The sequence below is a fragment of the Hippocampus bargibanti genome, linkage group LG06, assembly GCF_051943395.1.
Source record: "Hippocampus bargibanti isolate YZ-2025 linkage group LG06, ASM5194339v1, whole genome shotgun sequence".
Classification (NCBI taxonomy): domain Eukaryota; kingdom Metazoa; phylum Chordata; class Actinopteri; order Syngnathiformes; family Syngnathidae; genus Hippocampus; species Hippocampus bargibanti.
Genome location: NC_142739.1, coordinates 4,953,605 through 4,974,794, shown reverse-complemented (window position 1 = coordinate 4,974,794; position 21,190 = coordinate 4,953,605). Strand labels below are relative to the sequence as shown.

General features: G+C 41.1%; 1 protein-coding gene across 5 annotated transcripts in view; it reads right to left on the bottom strand.

Moving 5' to 3' along the window:
- Positions 1-17,800, bottom strand: part of LOC148896231 (zinc finger protein 516-like) — a 90,553-nt gene extending 72,753 nt beyond the window's left edge. For all 5 annotated transcript variants that reach the window (XM_088999121.1, XM_088999117.1, XM_088999116.1 and 2 more), the window contains exon 1: positions 17,590-17,800. The gene's annotated coding sequence lies outside the window, so the exon portion shown is untranslated. The remainder of the gene's footprint in view (positions 1-17,589) is intronic.
- Between the last annotated feature and the right edge of the window lie 3,390 nt (positions 17,801-21,190).

Below are 21,190 nucleotides of genomic sequence, written 5' to 3'. Positions count from 1 at the left end.
TGTGGAGGGGTGGTGGGGTGTAAAAGAACATTAATGTGCTGCCAGAGTACATCCCTGCAAGGTGCAGCTTGGTCTGATTCGTGGTCAAATTCACAAAGAAAGTAAACGACAATTGCCTTGCCGCAAAAATGAAGATATGCCCGTTTTTACACCCATGGCAGGCGCAGCGGTTCACACAAATGGAGCCCATAAGCTTTGGGAGATGGGGACTACTCACCTTCAGAGAGTAGTCCCACCATAATCACAGTAAGTTGCGGAACATCTATCAAAATTATTTTGAACTCAAATACAAAGTAGGTTCAGCTACTGACTAAAAAGCTGGACACAAATGTCCACACGCACACAAACACATCAGACCAATCACCACCTAAGATCTATCTGGGACAATGATGCCTGTGGAGGCACTTGCATAGATATTCAAATTCTGTCTTACTAGCTGCTAGTGAGACTCATGTCTCAGATCCAACACTGAAGGCAACATTATAATGTGCACGGTTCCCATTTGCTTATCTTTGTGGAACGGTTGTTTGACAGTAGAGGAAAAACAAGAATAGAACATAGATCTAATTTAGAATCACCCACAGCACCAAGTTGGATGGAGACCAGTTACTGTGACATTTCAAAAGTTCACTTCGTAGTCAATGCTAATGGGAATTGTATTGGGGAATCACAATCCAAGTACCAGGAGTTAAAATAAAAGTTGTTTGCTGTGGTTGTTTTCTTTTATTTTGATTGTTTTTTGTGCTTTTGTTCTGTTGATTGACTTGTAGGGATCATCCTGAATCTGAATGCAAATTTGATCAAATGCGCATCTATAATTTCCATCCTTTATCTGAAGTGCTTATACTCACAAGCGCCGCAGGTGTGCTGAAGCCTATTCCAGTTGTCTTGGGCAGTGGGGGACGAGAGGTAGTTGGCAACCAATCACAGGGCACACATAGACACATTCACATTCTCAATCACAACTTGGGACAAGGTTTCAATTAACTGACCGTCCATGTTTTTGCAATGTGAGAGGACACCGAAAACCCATGCAGGCAATCAAGAACATGCATACTCCACATCGGAAGGGCAGGAATTAAACTCATGCTCTTCGTACTTTGTACCGATATGCGCATTTCTAATGCATGCTTGTAATTTCTACTTTTTATTTACAACAATCCCAAGGTATAAAATATTTCCGCCAAACCACAAATCACACCACCTCCCAAGCTCGAGCAACTGATTCTTTGTGTTGCACAGTGCCCAATTCACACTAATACATTAAAATGTATTAGCTGTTGTATTAGCTGTATTAGCGTAAAGTACAGTCGCCGGCCCCGGGCGATGCTTCAACAACCCTCCGGAAGTCCACCAAATGCCCAGCAATACATACAGCACACCCATTTTGTTTTCCATCACTACTGAACGATATTTACAGTTTCATATGACAAAGGATGAAATAGCACAAGATATTTTTAAATAGTCATGCAAAGCTCACTGTCAGCACTCATTCTGAATGGAGAGACCAGTCTTATTTATTTGGCCACCTCTGCGAGTCAAGTGTTCATTGTCTTCACTTTCTTGTGTCCATAGCCATCTGGGGGGCCGCGCGAAGCTACGAAACTATCCCTGAGGAGCGCATTGTTTTTTTCTTGCCAACCAGATATGCCAAAGTCATTCTTGTCAGTAGTTGCTGTGCACGTTATAAAATGTGTATTGGCGATGTGATATGTCTCTGAACGTATGTGCCAAAAACTGCCTGCATCAGTTAGGGTACGCATAGTTGCTTGAGCAACAAAAGAAATAATGCCTTGTCAGCTGTTTTTGTATTGATGGAGTTCAATAGGAAATATGCAATTTCAACTATTTTATATCCTTGAATAAAAAATATAACACAGCCCAAAGAACTAACATGAGAATTGTTTAAATGTCATCATTATTTGTTTGTTCTTTTTTTTACTCTTTGCATGCAGGGAAGATGTCGGCCCCGCCTGCACCTGCACAGGTGCTGGTCGTCCCGATCAGATTGGCGACCAGCGGGTAGCGACGTCAGCCCTGCCGGCAGCCTCGCAGGTGCTAGTCGTTATAATCAATAACACTTAAAAGGACACCTGGCACGATCATCCGGTGCCGATTCATTGTTTGTTTGCTGCTTGGTTGCAGCATGCATAGTGTACGTGTTTAACCTTGGCGGGCTTTTACTTTTGGTCTTCTTTTGCTACTTTGTATTTTTTCCATTCAGATCATTTTGATGTTTTACATTTTGTTCCTGCTGACTTTATTTTAATACAATTTGTCAAACAACCTCCTGCTCCCTCCTGCCTGCTTTTTGGGATCCGAACCCGCCATCACCACCTCGCAAAACGTGACACCAGCGGGGAGTGTTTGACGACGTCAATATGACACTGCTTCATTCCGACACTGAGGACAATGACTTCGATGGCTTCAGTGCAAAGGAGGAAAATGAAGACGTTTTACCGCGATTTTTACCAGTACAGTGAGACCTCAACTTACGAACACCTTATCTTACGAACTTTTCGTCTTACGAACGTCAAATTTATGAAAATTAAACCTTATAATACGCACTATTTTCATGATACACACCCACCACGGCTGGCGGAGTGATCTTCGGCGGAAGCACACGACCGAACAGCGCTCCATCCGGCGCTACTTACCACACCCCATTTCATTGAATTCTTTGGAGCCTCCTTGGAGCTTTTTGCTGATCATTTTACTATGATGGGACCGGAAAAAAAAACCCCACAGGCTCGTGTTCAGCCCAAGAAGACACAAATTAAAATCACCGTCGCTGAGAAGAAGGAGATAATTGAAAAACACGAACAAGGTGTGCGTTTGTGTGATTTAATGGCCGAGCACGGCTATGCTAAGTCAACCATTGCTACCATTCTCCGGAACAGAGAAGCCATCAAAGGTGCGTCTGTTGCAAAAGGTGTTTCCGTGCTCTCAAAGCGACAGTCTCGGGCAATCGAAGAAGTTGAAAAACTTCTGTTAATTTGGATTAACGAAAAGCAGCTATCCGGCGACAGCGTGAGTAAAGCTATTTTATACGAGAAGCACAGCTAATTCACGCCGATATCGCCATGCGCCAACCTGGAAGTTCGCCGCTTATTGAGGATTTTAAAGCCAGCAACGGATGGTTCGAGAACATCTGAGGGCGAGGAGGAGGAGATGGCTGCAGCATCAAGTGAGCTCATAAAGGCAATGTTGGCATAGTGGAATGATTATGATTGTGATTGTTTATGTGTGTTAAGTAATTATAAGTGCCTTGCATGCTGGGTCCGAGAGGACAGTAATTTCATATGTGCTGTATGTCATGCATATTAGCATATTTGACAATAAAGCTGACTTTGACTTTGACTTTGATGATGTGCAGGCTTTTACCGAACAGTTCCATCCAGAAAAGACTGTGGCTATGACAATCATCAACATGATGAACGATAATGTAATGTCTCAGCTTCATAAGACCGTACAAGTCAGAAAGCAATAGGTGTCCATTAAGAGGTTTTTAATCAGCAAAAATGATGAGGAGTCTCCAAAGAAAAAAGAAGAGAAGCCCCACCAGAGGTTAAGTTACCAACAGTCCTTATGGAAGGTGACTCTCCTTCCATAAGCCATCAACGACCATCAAAAAGGTAAATAAAACTGTATTTTACAGCACAGTTTATTTCTTTAATTACAGTCCTCATGTAATGTGCCTCTCTTTCCAAACAGCAATTCCCTTTGACCTTCGACCTCCAACGCCATTCCATCAAGCCATCAATGACCATCACAAATGTAAATAAAGTGACTTTATGATACAATGCAGTGTATTTCTTTCATTACAATACAATAGCACATTTATTATACATAGAATAAGGTATGTTGTGTGTAGTTTTAAGGCTTATTTAGTTGAAAAGTATCTTTTATGGAAACCTGGGAACGCATTATTCCTATTTTAATGGTTTCCCATGGGAATTTTTTTTAGATACACACTTTTCGCCTTACACACTGTCTGGGAACCAATTCAGTTCGTAAGTTGAGGTCTCACTGTATGTTCTTTTACGAGACCGGTTATACTGTGTTGCTATTGTGTTGCTAGCGTGTTGTTACCATGTTGCTATCGTTTTACTGCCGCATCACAGGCACCGTTTGGGAAGAAAGTTCTATTTTTATTATTGTTAAGTTATATTATTAAAACTTTGAAAAGTCTCTCTGTGTACAGTCTTTTTTTTGTAAATATGTTTACATGTTTTAATGTGGGCACATGTGGCTTATGTACAGGTGTGGCTTGTGTATGTACAAAATCATTTTTTCTCGAAAAATGTAGTGGGTGAGGCAAGAGAAAAAAATGTTTAGGGAATATGACGTGACACTCATTGATTTCCTCAAATAATGTTTACAACTACAGTGGGACCTTGGCTTACGCACTTAATTGGATCCCAGATAGAGTGTGTAAGGCGAAAAGTGTGTATCCCAAAAATTAATTTCCCATAGGAAACCATTTAAATGAGAATAATCTCCATAAAATATAATTTTCAACTGAATAAGCCTTAAAACTACAAACAATATACCTTATTCTTTGTATAATAAATATGCTATTGTATTGTAATGAAAGAAATACACTGCACTGTAAAATAAAGTCATTTTATTTACCTTTGTGATGGTCGTTGATGGCTTGATGGAATGGGGTTCAGAATCATCTTTATTGCCAAGTATGTAGAACACACAAGGAATTTGTTTCCGGTAGAACACGCTGCACTAGTATCGTCGTCAAAAAAAACTGCTAAGTGGCACTATACAGTTCCATTTTGGCTACTGTTGTCAGACTTCTCTTCCTGTGTTATGAAAGTCCGGTTAGGCATCTTTTACCAAAAAAGGCCAGTCTCAGCTGAATTAAATACTTGCTGAGGAACGTACCCTTCTTCTTTCACCATTTCGAGGAATGATCGATTGGAGGCTTCGGCAGCTTTACTGTCAGAACTGGCTGTCTCACCATGACAAGTAATGAATCCCTGTACGGCGCTTAAAGCTCTCGAACCATCCGTTGCTAGCTTTGAAATCATCAATAAACGGCGAACTTCCAGGTTGCCGCATGACAATATCAGAGTGAATTTGCCGTGCTTTCTCGGATATAATTGCTTACTTCACGCTGTCGCCGGCTAGCTGCTTTTCGTTAATATAAATGAACAGACGTTTTGTAACCTCTTCTATTGCCCGAGACCGTTGCTTTGGCAGCACGGAAACACCTTTAGCAACACACGCATCTTTAATAGCATCTTTGTTGCGAAGGATGGTAGCAATGGTGGACTAAGCATATTGCTACTGGGCTGTGAAGTCAGACAAACGCACATCTCGTTTGTGTTTCTCAATGATCTCCGTCTCCTCAACTGTAGTTTTGTTTTGTGTCTTCTTCGGCTGAACACGAGCCTATGGTGGGGTCTTTTTCAGTCCCATAACAGCAAAAGTATCCATGATAAATCCTTGCAGACGAATGACGTGTGGACTCAGAGAAAGGGGGTGTGGAAAGGTAGGCCGGCTGTGACGCTGTTCGGTCGTGTGGTTTGGTGTTCTTCCGCCGAAAATTACTCTGCCAGCCGTGGTGGGGCACCGCTCCATGTGTATCCCGAAAAGTAGTGCGTATGCCAAGGTTTAATTTTCATAAATTTAACGTTCGGAAACCAAAAAGCTCGTGAGGCAAGGTGTTCATAAACCGATGTCCAATGTAATAAGATGTAATTTCCTTGCTGATGCATAATAAATGAATCATCTGCGTGACTGAATTCCTTCTATCACCACAAATGTCCATGGTTTGTTTAAAGTGGGAGTTAAAATCAAAAAGTAAAATGTTAAGACAACATTGGCTCTGGCACAGTGGTTTTTAATCTTGTTGGAGGCACAGAACTCCACCAGTTTCATATACTCATTCACCGAACCCTTCTTTAATAAAAAATAAAATACGATTATTTTACTGGTGCACGAAATGAATTGTGCATTAATATCACTTTGTTCAAATTACAAAACCAACACAGCGCATGAACTCAAAACAACTTACCTCCCGTCACGTTCCGTGATACATGTAAATCCATGTTCGACATATTCGTGCGACCACTTTCTTTTTTTGCCCGAAATCTTTAGCATGGGTTAAAATATTAAGAAGGGATTCTCACTCAGACAAATATACAGTACAACCCTCTTCAAAAGGTCTCATAGGGAGGTCTCACTCTGCTGCATAAACCAGCGACCTCAAAGCGGACCGGTAGGCAATCTCAGAGCAGGACACTTTCAACGACTGTGCCCACTAACTGCAGACTAGACTGGGGGTGAACCTCTGCAGCGGAGGATCCACCGAACCCCTGAGACCGACTCATCTAACGCCAAGGGTTCAATCGAACCCAGTTTAAGAACCACTGCTCGAGCAACTTCCAACAACCTTGTTCAGAACAACTTTGCTTTGATCCATGAACAATGTAAGTAGTATCCCAAGTGCTCCCTCCCCTGGGACACGGAGGAAATGATGGGCTGTATGTAGATGAGCATTCATACTGCAGACGTGTTGCAGTCATGTTGGATTTATATCCATTTACATAAGAGGCTCAAATCAGATTTGCAATAAAAAAATGGACTGGTCACACTGCTTGAAAAAAGCTGATATGTATTACAGATGAGCAAAAAAAATGAATTGAGCTGGAGTTTTAACGGAGCCTACATTAATTAAGAATCAGCAAAAATTGAGGTTTTTTTTCAGACTCATTTCCAATGGAATGACTGGATGAGGCTCAAAGATGGACTCATGCGTGCACACATTCGCTAAAAAGCATCGTGGCAAGGTTACACTGACATCAGGGGCAAACGATTAGTTCTTCTGTGGACTGAATGATTAGATGCAGTAGCCTGGAGACATATCCAACTTGTTTCCCTAAGTTAGTCAGACAGGAAACATCATTGGTCTTCAATTTGCACTACAATCACAATGATAGCCCAAATAAACCACAGTTGACTTATTGGGAAGAGACAGTGTGGCCTTGATTCAATGCCCTCTCCCTCTTTATCTCTCTCTCTCTCTCTCTCTCTCTCTCTCTCTCTCTCTCTCTCTCTCTCTCTCTCTCTCTCTCTCTCTCTCTCTCTCTCTCTGTCTTTCAGGAAATATATTCAATTTGCACTATAATCACACTCTTCTAAGCCCAACTAAACGACAGTTGACTTATTGGGAAGAGACAGTGTGGCCTTGCCGCAATCCCCCCTTCTCTTTCTCTCCATCTCTTTATCTCTATCTCTTTCTCTCTCTCTCTCTGTCTCTCTCTCTCACTCACTCTTTCTGTGTGTGCTTGTTTGTGTGCGTGTGTGTGTGTGTGTGTGTGTGTGTGTGTGTGTGTGTGTGTGTGTGTGTGTGTGTGTGTGTGTGTGTGTGTGTGTGTGTGTGTGTGTGAGTGTGCGTATGTGTGTGTAGTGATTTTCAAATTGAAATAAAGTGACTATAGTTGTATAGTTGTACAAGTACACTTATTGGGAAGAGACAGTGTGGCCTTGCCGCAAACCCCCTTGTCTTTCCCTGTCTCTGTGTGTCTGTCTCTGTCTCTGTCTTTCTCTTTCTCTCTCTCTCTCACTCTCTCACTCTCTTTGTGTGTGTGTGTGTGTGTGTGTGTGTGTGTGTGTGTGTGTGTGTGTGTGTGTGTGTGTGTGTGTGTGTGTGTGTGTGTGTGTGTGTGTGTGTGTGTGTGTGTGTGTGTGTGTGTGTGTGTGTGCGTAGTGATTTTTATGTTAAAATAAAGTGAATATAGTTGTACAAGTACCTATAGTTATAAAAGTTCATGTATCGATATGCAAATATTTATGAGTAGGTAATATCAAGAAAAACTTTGTTATTTAAATATAATATAGGACTAACAAGTGGTCTAGAAAACTTTACAAGTAGCTCTTGGACACATAGAGAACACATAGAGCATGTAAATTTTGGATACAATTTCATTGCTTTGCGGGTGACACCCAACTCTATCTCTCGAGCAAACCTTACGCCTCTCTTCCACCTTCTTCCCTTTCACTCTGCCTCTCTGAAATTAAATCCTGGTTTACCCATAACGTCCTCAAACTTAACAGCGAGAAAACTCAAATTCTCCTCGGTACCAAATCCACCTTGAGCAAAGCTAACAGTTTCTATCTCACTATTGACAATTCGACTGTTTCTCCCTCCCATCAGGTCAAAAGCCTAGGCGTCCTCCTTGACAGTACACTATCTTTCCACTCCCATATAAATAACTTAACCCGATCTGCGTACTTCCACCTACGCAATATCAATCGCAGTGTCTGAAACTCATGACAAAAACATGACACCAGGACAGACAACTTTGAAAAGTGGCCTGTACGGCCATAAAGTTGCCTGCCCAATTTTTCACAACTTGAAACACAGTAAGACGACTCATCGCAAAAAAAATAATTGTTGCAAAGTATTAAGGATTGATAATCAGAATATATAACAGAACAACACTTTAAAATTATGTAATTGATGTACCTACCACAAATGCTCCCTTGCTTAATTTGTCATAAATATCCTTTGCTGATGATTTTGCTCCAATTGTCGTTTGTCCATACACTTCCCGGCAGGTTGCACAGTGCAATATTTACGTTGCGTCGTCTGCTGCAAACCACGTAAACTTCTCTTTCCACACTGGGGAAAAACTATGGGTCTGTCCATTGTTATCGGGGGCATGATACCTGCTCATATAAAAACAGACTTGAGGTTACTTTTGCTGTGATTTTGCCTTATGAATCAATTAAAACAAATGCATGCACACTTGTGTGTGATTGGATGGCAACTGGTTCAGGGTGTCTGCCCCCACTTGCCCGAAGACAGCTGGGACAGGTTACGGCATGCACGCTTCCCTTGTAAGGGTAAAAGGTTAAGGAAATCTGAATTAGAAAGCCTTTAATAGTCCCACAATGGGGATAGTTGCAGGGCATAGACCAGACATGGGCAAACTACGGCCCGCGGGCCACATACGGCCCGTTAGGCTTTTCAATCCGGCCCGCCGAATTTGCCCAAATTATAGTACAGTGTCTAAAACTCAAGCCAAAAAGCTAGCGAACAACAGGGCAGATATCTGAAAACCAATCCCATTAAAAAACATTGTCACAAAGTATAAAGTTTTTTTTAAATCAAGAATGGACCAACGACAAATGCTACCTTGCTTAATTTACAGCAAATACGCATAGCTGTAAATTTTGCTACAGTAGTCGATTGCCATTGCGGTGCACAATGCAACGTTTGCATTGCTTCCTACGAGCCACTAAGCCCCTTTCATAAGTCTCACGTACACTTTACAGTCACGGTTTAATGTAAATTTACGTTTTGTAGCGTCACATATGTTGTTAGCTTCTTTTGAATCTTTCTTCTAGTCTTAGGTTCTGTGCATCTATTTTGGAAAATGACATGCAATTGCACGACTTTGTAACGCTTGCGAAAGTCCGGAAGAAAGAAGCAGGCTTCTGATTGGCTGCCGAGCCGAGTATGCAAATTTCAACTGCAGGTAGTCGATGTTTGTGTGCTCGGCGACGGTACGCGTGTATTGTTAGCGTGTGAAGGCGAGAGCGTCAGTGAGGAGTTTGTTGAGCGCGCGGTCAGGACAAACCATCTATGATTTGGCGGAATTTAACACAAGTAGGTATTATTGAGCTTGAATATTTCGTTGTGTAATAATATGTTTTGAATGTTGAAATTTTTCAATAAATGTTGATTTCTTTAACTTTGCCCCTTCGATGGAAACTTAAAAACAGACGCAATCTTGACAAATCACAGTGCATATGTTATTTTAATCTATTTCCATTTCCTCCTCCAAGTATCTGCGAAATAGTATGTAAACGCCATATTGCTTGAGACAAATTTACCTGATCAGGGATATTTTTCACATTTGAAAGACAGTTAATAAATTGGGGTCTTACTGTGCTATGAGGTTTGTACACACTACATTTAAAGGACAACCGGCACCATTTTTTTGTGTTTCCCACTGACATCAGAAAAACGTTTTATAGCATCTAAAATACCCAAAACAGGCAGGCTGATATTTTTAGTTAAATGAAAAACACCAATAAAAATGACTTCAAAATGAATCCGGAAATGGCCAGTTTCAGAAGGTCCCACCCCCTTGTTCGTGACGTCACGCCAAGACGTCTTGCCTTGCTCGAGAATCAAAACAATGGCTTCAGATTCGGAGAAGATGTTTTCTTGTTCTTGTTCTTCTGAAGAGGAAAGCATAAATGTTTGCAATTGATTCTAGGAGTCCTCCCATATCAATTCGAGCCGTCAAGGACAGAAATGTAGCACCCAGAAAAAGCAGAAGATTGCGCCCAAGCTCCGTTGGAAATGGGCTGATTTGTCAGCTGGGAATTTGTGTCAGCAAATATCAAATAGTTGTCTTGGTGCAACACACAACGATTCACCATGGCGTTATTTATGTGTTTTCCTTCTAATTTCGCCATCAACACGGATCAACACGAAGTTTTCAGACCAAACAAAGTACCCAAAATGCATTGTATGTCGCTTTCTCGGTCAGGGGCGGTCCAAACGTGACGTCACATGGGGATCGTCATCAACTCGAAAACAAGACTTCATGAATATTCAGCGCAAGTCTTAAACCGTAAACTATAGCTATATGCTGTGGAATCTTTGTAAAATACGCTCAGTCGAAGTCATTTGAAGTGATTTTATAAATTATGGACATAACTTGTTCGGAGTATTTCCGGCCCAAACACTCCCTCCGAATGCTCCTGGCCCGGCCCCTCTGTCAAATTTTAGAACCCAATGCGGCCCGCGAGTCAAAAAGTTTGCCCACCCCTGGCATAGACGGAGGGATGTTCAAAGACAATGAACGCAGTTAGAAAGTTGGTGTGTGTGTGTGTGTGTGTGTGTGTGTGTGTGTGTGTGTGTGTGTGTGTGTGTGTGTGTGTGCGTGTGCGTGTGTGTGTTCGTGCGTGCATGTGTGCGTGTGTGTGTGCATGTGTGGGTGACTGTGCAAGTTTGCATGTTCTCCCCAGACAGGTGTGGGTTTTCTCCAGCTCCTCCGGTTTCCTCCCATATTCCAAAAAAGATGCATGGTAGACTGATTGAACACTCAAAAATTGTCCCTAGGTGTGTGTGTGAGAGCTAATGGTTGTCTTTGTGTGGCCTGCAATTGGCTGGCAACTAATTCAGGGTGTTCTCCGCCTAGTGCCCGAAGACGGCTGGGATAGGCTCCAGCACCCCCCGTGACCATAATGAGGAATAAGCGGTACGGAAAATGGATGGATGGATGGATGGATGGATGGATGGATGGATGGATGGAATGGATGGATGGATGGATGGATGGATGGATGGATGGATGGATGGATGGATGGATGGAGAAATCTTCATAGCATTGTTTCAGAGTAGTCGACCCAGCTCTTGTCAATCTTACAGGGTTTTCCATGGCAACAATCTATAATGCACTGTTGATATTGTGACTTTTTTCAGGTGATTTGGACATAAAATTAAAACTGTAAAATTATTTAAACTGCAATGAAACAACCAATGGTAACCTCAATTTTAATACCGACATCTTCTCAAACATGCTCTATGTAACAAAGAGGGTACAGAAAGTGCTTAAGAATGGATGTCTCTCTGTGTCTTTGTGTTGTCATGTTATTTGTTATTTAGTTTTTTTTTTTGTTCTTTTGACTTCAAGACGGCGCCACGAGAGTGGCTGCCTTTCCAGCAGCTCCTGTATTTTGCTTTTCTACTTTCATTTTTTTCATAATTCTGCTGCTGTGAAATATAAATTTCTCCACTGTGAGACTAATAAAGGCAAATCCAATCCAATCCAATCCAAACAAGGAACTATACAGGAGATGAAAACACTAGTGGGAAACTTGTTTTCTTTATCATTGGGGTCATTTATTGATTGTTTAAAAATGTCAAGTATGTTTCTTAATGGCAACAAAGCAGCAGAAAAGAAGGAGCCTCTTTGCTTAATAATCTGTTCCTCTAACCCCCACTCACTCTTCATGCTTTCTGGGTTGCTGTGCCTTTGGATTAAGTTTAAAGATCACCATGTCACATCTCATTGAAGACCCATGGTCACTCCTTCAAAATGCATGGAATTGTTGCACCCACGTATTGAAAAAGCATAAAACATTGCATGATCGAATCATTTAGCAAAATGTAATGTATTTTATCTGTATGCTCGGAGGTGCTAAAGATAGTAAATGATAATAACATCATTTCATGACTCATCATTTTCAACAGATCAGAGACAACATTATACTAAAAGCGTTTATCTCGACCTTGTTTTCGTAAAAATCTGTGAATGACGATGAATTTGTGATTGGGAAAGTGTCTGAAAGAAATGTTTTGCATTCTGATGTATTTTTTTTTTCAAGGTAAACCAATACAGGGTTTAAATAAAATAAGACAAATGTGCAAAGCAGTGGATCAATCACGACAGTGACATCTGGCCTGGATGAGGTGCGCTGTTCCTTCCGCGAGCCGCTGTCCCCTTCTATCGCTCTCTTTCAATACCTGACCTGACCACAGCCACGTGGTTCTTCCACAGTTTATCTTATTTCTCTTCTTTAATCCTGCAGCAATCACCGCAACAATGGCATGGGCTGGTCATAGATGCAAGCGGAAATCTATTAACGACGATCAATATGTCAATGAAAGCTGATTAGCATTGTTAATGAATGTTTTGCATTCGGATGGCAGCTCTCTGGCCACAATAGCTATTTCATTGCATGGTTAATTACGCGTATGACAGGAAATAAGCAGTGATGGAAAATGCAGATTGTATAATAATACAGTTTTATGTTTTAATTTTCCATTTTAGATTGGTTTCTTGAGGAAATGTAATTTCATACAATCCAATAACAAAAAGTATTGCTCGTCACAGGCGAACAAAGAGCTCTGAATCACCACGCAACACAACACAGGGTCGTTCTTTGAAGATGTTCCAGTTTAAAACAAACAGAACACTGAAAAACAAGATTGATATTCAGCAATTTTCATTGGATTATTAGCCGCTCGGTAAGGGCCACCTCCTGTTCATTAATCACCACTGCATATTGAATACATGCAGCACTACCTATTGTCCGTCTCATTGGCGTGAGAATAAGTGTTCGCCAAGCGAGTTATTCCAGTGGGGTTATTTGTAGAGTGATGTGTTCAAACTGTACCTGTGTCAAATTCACACCCACGCTAATATTCAGACGGTGCTGGAAAACTTCAGTATCTTATAAGTTAAATCAGCATGAGTCACTCTAAACATACTGCCCTGTCATTCGAGCGGTGATCATGACATCCTGGTAAAAGTAAAAAAGTAAAACCATCAAGTAAAAGAAGAATCAAATGGCTTTTACATGGCATAATTATCTTGCAGTAGATGAAAATAGAACTGCATCATCAGTTAGCTCAAGTAATGCTTAAATTCAGTGCCCAAAACGTTGTATGTGTTTTTTTTTTTTTTTTTCACCCATTTAACGACATTTCGAGAATGCGGCGCTCTGTCCTAATTGATGCTGTGGTTTGTTGTTTTGCATAGTTACACAATCGGGAAATGTTAATAGGGTAATGGGGGCTATTGAGCAAAAATATAACTGTGACAACACATTATCATTTGATGTTTTTTTCATTGAATGAGTCATCTGAACAAAACTATGCTGAATAAAGCAATTGCAGCAAAAGCTGGTTTCTTCCCTTTAAAAAAAGAACCAACATCTCCAATTGCGCTCTTGCTATGTCCCTTTCGAGCAGCAGTCCCCAACATTTTTTGCACCACTGACCGGTAAAAGTCCAACAATATTTCCAACCTTTCAGGTGTGTCGGATAAATGCAACAAAATTAATATAATGTGACCTGCAGGAAAATTGTAGTAATTTCGAAACATAATAAACACGAACAGTGCCTTCAAAATAAGATTCAAAGTGGATGAAATACACGACTCACCATCACCACATTTTATGCCTAGTGAGCTTAGTACGTGGGAATGCGATTGAGATAAACTCATGGACCAGGAGTGGTCAGTGGCCCGGGGATAGGGGACCTCTGCTTGAGTGGACATTGCACGGCGAAACTTCTATAAATTTCGGCTGAATGCATTGTTGACGATCTTAGTTCTTGTGGTCCTGTTCATATTCTCTGTATCAAGTGATTTTGTTGGTCAGTGAATGTCTTCTGTGTTTTAACGCTTTCTGGGACAGTGGTTACTACAGTGGACATCTTAGGCAATATTATCATTTCATCATGTCATCACCCCCCCCCCCCCCCGCCCAAGAAAAAAATATTCATGTGGTTTAGTTTCAGTATGTATGGCAAATGTAATTATTTTTACATTGAGTCTCACGTCTGGCTGTTTTTGTTGTTCATCAATCCCTTTGGGAAATCTCCTACAATAATTTCCCCAGATAATTGATAGGTGTAACTCATCAAAGAAACAATACTGAAAATGCCAACGACCTACTTTGTCTAGCCTCACGCATGCCAGTATGAGCAAAATAAGACAAATCATTGTGTGTTCAAACTATGTTTATATTAGTGGATTCCTTGCCCCACTGTTTAAGATAATTCAGGGGCAAATGTTCAACTTTTATCCACATTGACTAAACAATAGTAGTATTATCAACACTTCAGCCCAACACAAAACATTCCTCAGTCCCCACCCTGCCAGCAAGGGCTAAGACTAAAATGTGCCCGTGGCTGAATCCCCACAGCAGCAGATCCCCTGCTAGCCAACAACTGCTAACCCGCTGCGATAATAAGCCTCTGATTACGACATCAATTTCTTGTACTCTAATTTCGACAGCAGTGTGGCTTTGCAGTGTACTACCTGACTTGCGAGGGAGAGACTACATTAAAAGGGGGGAGGGGTTAAGAAGAGGGCACAGATGTGACCTAAATACAGAGATTAACTATCCACCTGTTACTGTAGTTTCCAAAATTTGCCAACTAGTAAAACGCACCAGACATCTTTCAAGTTGCAAGGTGCAAGATGCGTCAAATTTCCATTCTGTGGCATTAAGCAGTATTTCCCATGGGGGGTGTTGATGGGGGGACTCTTTTATTATTTAATCCAGGGTCTTGGTGTTACTAGGCTCACACTGTGCAATTGCCCTTTAAGTGTGGAAAACCTCATGATGCAGCAGAGGATGAATGCCATCACTGCAAAACAGACACCAGGCCTTGTAACAAAATTTGATTGTAAGTTATGAAGTGCATATTTTCCTAAAATGATTTTAAAGTATGAGAGGGGAATTGTGCAACTGTCTCAACATGTATGGTTAAATAGAAAACACCTGTAAGGTAGAGCACAAAGCAGAATAGCTCTGCCGTTACCAATAAACTGGGGATATTGGTAAGGAGGAGGTCATGGAAATGAGAAGCAGGTAACAATAAATAAAATCTTTGGACCTCGCGGTGTGTGTTGTTTTCTGCCCACTCTTCCCAGCAGATGTCAGCAGCGCTAACAAGACAACAACCACATCTTGAACTACAGTAACGAGACCTCAGAAATAAACAACAAAATAAAAGCAATCAACATTAAAAATACTCATTATAAAGTAAAATATTTTTGCAATATTTACAGAAGTGATTGTTAAAGTTGTATATTGAATGTCAATAGTTAGATTTTGCAAGGTGACTTTAGCCCATTAGGACAGGGGTTATTACAGGGGACAGTTTGGCAAGTTATCATCTTACAAGGTGCATGAAATGGTTAGTTTCACCTAGGTTATTTCTGGTAAATATCTTGTGATTTTAATCAAGGATCACTTCCAGGTCCTCTATTCAAGACTGCATTCAAGTCAACAAAATGGGGAAATGTGTGCGCGCTATGTGACTGGTGCGTGAGATTTTGAAACATGCAAGAGTTATTGGACACTCACAGCGGTTGAAAGAAAGAAAGAAAAGAAAGAGAAAGAAATCAATATCAACATAGGCATACATTTTGGAGGCTTGATGTAGTAAAAGGTACGTAAGTGATTCAGTTTGTAGTGATAACGGCAGAAGGTAGTCATGAAATGAAAACAGAAGTTAGTGGTGCCATTCGGCAAAGGACTTGCCGCTGTGGAATGTGAGCCTCCATTCATTCATATGGGTTAAACATGCATTTATACCATCACAAAGCCTTGCCTTGTCCTCATTGTCACATTGACACATCAGTAAAACATTGTCTTGGACACACACACACACACACACACACACATACACACACACACACACACACACACACACACACACACACACACACACACACACACACACACACACACACACACACACACTATACATATTAGCTATGCAAAAAGACAGGGACAAAATATATTATGTTTACTTACAAAACAGTTCTACAGACATCACTGGAATGTGTGTTTATGACACAAAATGTATTTTTAGTCATTACTCAACTTTAACCACAAAAGGAGTAATGTGCCTTTATTTTACTACAGTCTCTGACTACACATTGCTGAATAAGAACTGTGCTACGGAGGCATAGAGGAAAATAGCACTGCTGAAAAAGAATGTGTCTCTTGGCTTTTCCTTTTAACAGAATCACTTTTCAGGATCTAAAAATATCCCAGTCTATTCCGACACATTTTCCATTAAGCTTTGGTGACTAAACATGACCACTATCATTGACTCTGTCACCTTGGCTACGATAAATCATAAATTACTGCTGTTCCGTGTGCCTGGTTAGTATGCGCATCTGGCTGTCGATGGAAGAAAAAAAAATCATCGAATATTGTCTGAGGTCTACGAGTAATCATGCCGTCAAAGTTACACAGGTCCCTCTTCATTTCCGCTTTCTCTTTACAGTGAAGTAAATAAATAATTGTGTTTTCACATCATGAGTAGGTAAAGGAGATTACAAATAACTACGGACATGGGGAATGTTACTTGAATTGTGAAAACGTAATAAAGGCGATATGTGTCTCTACCTAAAACTCGCATTTGTAATGGCAGTTTTGTTTTGAGTGCGTTTAAATGTGCGCGCACGAATGCGTGCGTGTGTCAGAAAGATAACCATTCAACTAAAATTCCAGCAACATGAAAATTGGGCACGCCTAGATCCTTGATCACTTATGTTGGATAAACTATGAACAAAAAAAACATCCAATAAGACTGCTTTGGCGCGTATGCACGCGCACAAGCATGTGCACAAGCTCTCTCTCTCGCTTTCCCTTCGTATGTTCTACATAACGATTATGATAAATCTGCCCCCACGGGAGGATGGCTACACAAAGAGTATCTTTAATCGTTAATAAGACCTTTGCATTTATTTTTAACTTCACTTAATGCATCTGCTCCCTTCTGTTGGTATGCTCAATTGCTGCAAATGTATAACTCAATCTTACCCGTTACCAGATAAACAATGTTTGATCATTATATCATACGGTGTTTGCTCTTGTTCGGTGAGGTTCCAGTTCATATCAGTCAAGCATTCCTCAAAATGACCCATTATCTATTTGGAGTAAATGCAGTTTTGTGTCTCACTAGTAAAATAAATTACTTGTTAAAAGAAAACCCACGCTCTTGGCGAAGCCTCGGGCGACTTCGAAGGCAGCAGCAACAACATCAAAATAAAAAATAAATATCTGCAGTCACTTCCTTACCAGTTTAAACGCCGTTGAAGCCCCAGCACATACACAGAAAAAAACGGTATGCCGCTCCAAAAAGAGTATGGATCCGTCAAGGTAAACACGAATTGTTTAGACCTACGCGTCTTACCTTGAAGCCCAAAAATATTTTTATCTGTTTTAGATTCCTGTCTCTTTATGTTGTGGAAGAGTACAGGTTCCTCGCACACTCCACTCTGAGTGTGTCCTTCTGGTTTCAGCCGTTTCACCGATGCTGCCTTCATCAACACTGCGTAAAGTTCGTGATCTTAAAGAACAGTCGAATTGAGTGGCATGAGAACCGTTGAAGATTATGACTGTTTGAACCTGTCCTAGATATAATGTAACACTGATTAGTTGGCGCGTTAATTAAACCATGCTTGACATTATAGTGACTAAAGGCAGTAATCATAAGGGTTTGATCTTGCTCCCTTTCGCAAAGCACGCAGCGAAAGGCTAAATTGTATCTGTGTCCATATGGCCATCTTCCATCTATGTATTTATACAGCTACATGGCTATTTAAGAAAAAAAAAGTGCAACGACAGTTGCACTTGTGATAAAACATTTTCCGTGAATCATCTGTTGGTCAGCAACATAAAATTGTCTGAGGCAGGGCTTTTTTCATGAATGCATCACAAACTGAAAGAAACCCTGAGCGAGACTTGACGTTTTAATTGCGTGGAACATTAAGTTTGTCACCTACTCTAAGTACGAACTGTGGACTATGACTCATTTACACGTGGTTAATTATGGATATACTGTATTTCATCCCATTTCTTCGGATTTATCAACATATCCGACTCTGTCAGGAGGTGCTGACAGTGGACAACTCTCGGCTTTGTACGTGCAATAATGTATACTACGATACTTGACTCAGCTATTGTCGGCCTCATTACAGAGGGAGACGATAGGGAGTACAGGGGACTGACAAAGGACTTTGTGGACTGGTGCCAGCAGAATCACCTCCAGATCAACACGGGGAAAACCAAGGAGCTGGTGGTGGACTTCTGCAGGAAACAATCCTCACCTGCACCATTGAACATCCAGGGTTCGGACATTGAGAGGGTGACCTCCTACAAGTACCTGGGTGTTACTCTGAACAATAAACTGGACTGGTCAACAAACACGGATGCCCTAATCAAAAAGGGACAGAGTCGCCTCTTCCTACTCAGGAAACTGAGGTCTTTTGGAGTCCAGGGGTAACTCCTAAAGACTTTCTATGACTCTGTGGTGGCATCAGCCATCCACTATGGCATTGTCTGCTGGTCAGGCAGCATCACCACCCGGGACAGAAAAAGACTGTAGCGCCTTGTCAAGCGGCCCAGTTCTGTCGTGGGCTGCTCGCTGGACTCTCTGGAGGAGGTGGGCAACAGACGGACGCTAGCTAAACTAAAAGCTATGATGGACAGCCCCTCCCACCCCCTCCTGCCCACCCTGACAGCACTGGTAGCTCCTTTAGCCAGAGACTATTACACCCGCGCTGCAAGAAGGAGAGGTACCGCCGCTCGTTCCTACCGACTGCTGTCAGGCTTCACAATTCTCAATGATCACATGTGAAAAAAGAAAAAAAATGGACACTTGTAAATATGGGTTGTTGCAATATATCAAAATGCATTTCTTGATTCTGCACTATGTACAGTTTTTCTTATGGAACGGTTTTGCACATTTACATCTGCACAGTATACAGTTGACACTTTATTTTGTTATGCTTAGAATATCTTGTTTTCTATCCTTTCACCCATACCCCATCCCTTTTCAATTGCTGCTGTGGACTGCAAATTTCCCCATTGTGGGACGAATAAAGGTATTCTGATTCTGATTCTGATACCCACGGTCTGAGTGCCCCCAAGCACGTTTCCACAATTGTGGACCGATGCATACTTGCTGCTCGGCACCCAAGTTGTTCTTATAATATTTTAATGCCCCTCGGCGTGATAAAGGATGCGCGCAGTCGCTGGCACAGCTGGTCAGGCTTTTATTCAGCAAACGTTGCAGTTAGCACAATCATACCGGAGTTGTAGTTACGCCACAACTCATGCGCAGTCATGCATGCTCTCTCTCTGACTACTCGTTTTTTTAATTCAAATGGCATGCAAACAAACAAAGTAAAAGAAACAAACAACACTGCAAACAAAAGACAACAAAAGCAAACAAAACCACTGGTTTTGAATAGCTCGTGGAGCTTCTAGAAGTAAATCAGAGGTGCGTCTCAACAAATCTTTTTGCATAGTTAAGATTGTGTAAACAGTTGGCAACATACATTAGGTGACATAATCGCGTAAGAGACAATACCAGATAATCATTATACTTGTACTTCTTTTCCTTTCGGCTTTTCCCTTGACGGGTTCGCCACAGCAAATCAGTGTCCTCCATCTTTAGGGGTTTGATCTGCATGTTTAATCATTTTAAAAAGGGAAAAAGAGGAGAGAAGTAAACAATAGAGGAAAGAAGAGAGAGAAGACAGAAAAGGCGGGGGGGGGGGTGCCAGGGGTTTTAACATTTCATTGAGTCTGCACAACATAGTGAAATTGACAAAAAGGAGAGGGGGGAACACCAGATGATTGGGCAAGCACATCGTCCTATGCCATATTTCATCAACAAATCATGTGTTTTGATAGCGTTTGGGTCGGCAGATGGTTGAATAGTTTTCTGATATAGTTTCATTTCATTTTGAAATATTACAAATAGGGGTTTCCTCCCACAAAATTTAGATTTATGAATATGATGTTTGGCAAGAAAAACTAATAAATTAAAAATAAAATATTTATCGTTCGTCTTGTTGTAATATCCAAACAGCATGTATTTGTAGTGAAATATGAACGGAGAAGGGATTTTACATTGTATTGGATATGCCTTTATAAGTCTCACAGTGGAGAAATTTACATTTCGCAGCAGCAAAGTGATGAAAGGAATGATAGAAAAACAAAAACAAAAACATTGAACATATTTGACAAAGTGTTTCCAGAAGCGAGTAGTTTCGGGACAAGCCCAGAAGAGGTGAGTTGCAGTTTCAGGCTCAGCTTCACAAAATGTACAAGATATATCCTGGAAGGGCCATATCTGATGTTTAACAGGATACCAACGGTGCAAAGGTTTGTAGGTTATTTCTCTTTGTTTGTTTGTGATGAAAAATGTATATGGGAGGGTCCAAACCTTTTCCCATGGGATATTTGGGACATACGTTCTCCCGTGATGAACAATGTAGGGAACAATCACAAAAGATTTTTGAAACAAATGTCTAAATGCACGATTCCGATTTCGAGTAATTGATGAGAAACAGACTTTACCCAGGGCGGTTTCTGTCACTGGAATTGGCGGTGGTCTGTCAGGAGTAGCAGAGTGACCCTTGAACAGGCTTATGATACCACTTGGGATGGCATCCATAACGATGGCAAAGTCCTTGGGGGTCACAGGGATTTGATGCCTATTGAGAAACTCAGCATAGTTCATTAAATCATTGTGTTAAAAATTTGCTTTACTTAAATGATACCCAAGTCAATCCATCTCGACAAAAACAGTGATTTGTTTGTGTACAAAATATGACAGTTATTCCAGATCATTCATGAATGGGGAGAGAAAGAATGGTTATACATTGGG